Source organism: Sciurus carolinensis, unplaced genomic scaffold (genome assembly GCF_902686445.1).
Source record: "Sciurus carolinensis unplaced genomic scaffold, mSciCar1.2, whole genome shotgun sequence".
NCBI classification, from domain to species: Eukaryota; Metazoa; Chordata; class Mammalia; order Rodentia; family Sciuridae; genus Sciurus; species Sciurus carolinensis.
In genome coordinates this window covers 1,412,422-1,414,472 of record NW_025920144.1, presented here as the reverse complement: position 1 = coordinate 1,414,472, position 2,051 = coordinate 1,412,422, and the positions used below count along the sequence as shown (strand labels likewise).

Below are 2,051 nucleotides of genomic sequence, written 5' to 3'. Positions count from 1 at the left end.
ACTAGTCTGTCTCAGAACTAGGATGCAAACCAAGTTTAATTGCATTACTCAAGAAATATTTTACCTAACTACGTTAATTTAGTATTTGGAGGAACTTTGAAGCAAAACCATGGTATGAAGAAAGAAATCATTTGTCATATGCAGAATCACTCCTTCATTTTTCTTGTTAAGGTGAGATAAATAAGTGCAGAATTTACAGGTCAATTTTGTATCTCAAAAATTCCAGGTCACCGCTGCCACCGCCACTGCTACCGAGGCCAAGCAGAGCCATTAGTGTCGTGCCACCACAGTCTGCCCACCACCCACCCCCAGCAGCCCAGGCCGCCTGCCTGGGTCCAGATTTTTAAGAAATACAATGTCTAATGGTTATGAAGACCACATGGCTGAAGACTGCAGGGACGACATTGGGAGAACAAATCTGATTGTCAACTACCTCCCTCAGAACATGACCCAGGATGAGTAAAAGTCTATTCAGCAGCATTGGTGAAGTTGAATCTGCAAAACTTATTCGGGACAAAGTAGCAGGGCACAGCTTGGGCTCTGGCTTTGTGAACTACCTGACTGACAAAGATGCAGAAAGGGCAATCAATACACTGAATGGCCTGAGGCTCCAGAAAAAAAACCATTAAGGTGTCATATGCTCGCCCAAGCTCAGAGGTCATCAAAGATGCCAACTTGCACATCAGTGGGCTCCCAAGAACCATGACCCAGAAAGACATGGAGGACACGTTCTCTCTGTTTGGGGAATCATCAACTCCTGGGTCCTTGTGGATCAGATCACAGGTTTGTCCAGAGGGGCTGTGCTTATAGGGTTTGACAAATAGCCGGAAGCTGAAGAGGCAATTACCAGTTTCAATGGTCATAAACCCCCAGGTTCCTCGGAGCCCATCACAGTGAAGTTTGCAGCCAATCCCAAACAGAACAAAAAACGGGGCGCTCCTCTCGCAGCTGTACCACTTGCCTGCAGGCAGTTCGGAGACCCTGTGCATCACCAGGCACAGAGGGTCAGGTTTTCCCCAATGAGTGTAGATCACATGAGTGGGCTTTCTGGTATCAATGTCCCAGGAAACTGCTTCTTTGGGCTGGTGCATCTTCTCCTACAACGTTGGGCAAGAAACTGATGAGGGGATCTTCTGTTAGATGTTTGACCCCTTTGGCACAGTCAACAATGTGAAAGTGATTTGTGATTTCAACACCAAAAAGTGCAAAAGGTTTGGTTTTGTGACCATGAAAAATTATGAAGAAGCCTCAATGGTCATAGCAAGTCTGAATGACTACCACCTGGGGGGCAAAATCTTATAGGTTTCCTTCAAAACCAACAAGTCCCACAAATAACTCACTCATTTTTTTTTTGTATGGAGAGATAATTAAGAGTGAAGAAGTTGAAAAAAAATTCCAAGAGTGAAAACTTTAATCATTTGACTCTTCTCAAATAATTTAATGCTGAAGTATCTGCATGTGAACATCTAGTCACTCTCCCAATCAACAAGGATTATTGAGGACTTACTACATTCAGACAGGCTGTGCCAGGATCTAAGGTAGAGGCACATGGGAAGAGGACCATATTCCAAAATGGAGCTTTTAGGAAAATAGACCTGGAACGTCTCTCTCTTTGTTTGTGTCTGATTAATGTCTCCAAAAGAGTTTAGGGTTTAAACTTTTAAGTCCAGTCATTTACTTCTCTATTATTGTAATTTTTGGTATAATAAATGAATTTAATATACTTTTTACTTGCCTTTTCTACATATAGCTATATCTGTAGCTATTCATTATTAAAATTTGATTATACACTACAGAGAAAAAATTTTTGAGACTGAAGACTGAACCCAGTGGTGCTCTACAATCAAGTTAGCCCTGAGTCCTTTTTCACTTTTTTGAGACAGGGTCTCACTACATTGGCAAGGTTAGCCTTGAACTTGCCATCATCCTGCCATAGTCTTACAAGTCACTGATTATAGATTATATGAATCCACTCTTTTACTATATTTTTTGAAAACTATGGCAATATTCCATTTATTCTTTTGAATGATTAAATACAAAATTATATTACC

General features: G+C 41.2%; 1 pseudogene; it reads left to right on the top strand.

Moving 5' to 3' along the window:
• The first annotated feature begins 355 nt into the window (after positions 1-355).
• LOC124974357 (ELAV-like protein 1) lies at positions 356-1,335 on the top strand (annotated as a pseudogene).
• Positions 1,336-2,051: the final 716 nt, after the last annotated feature.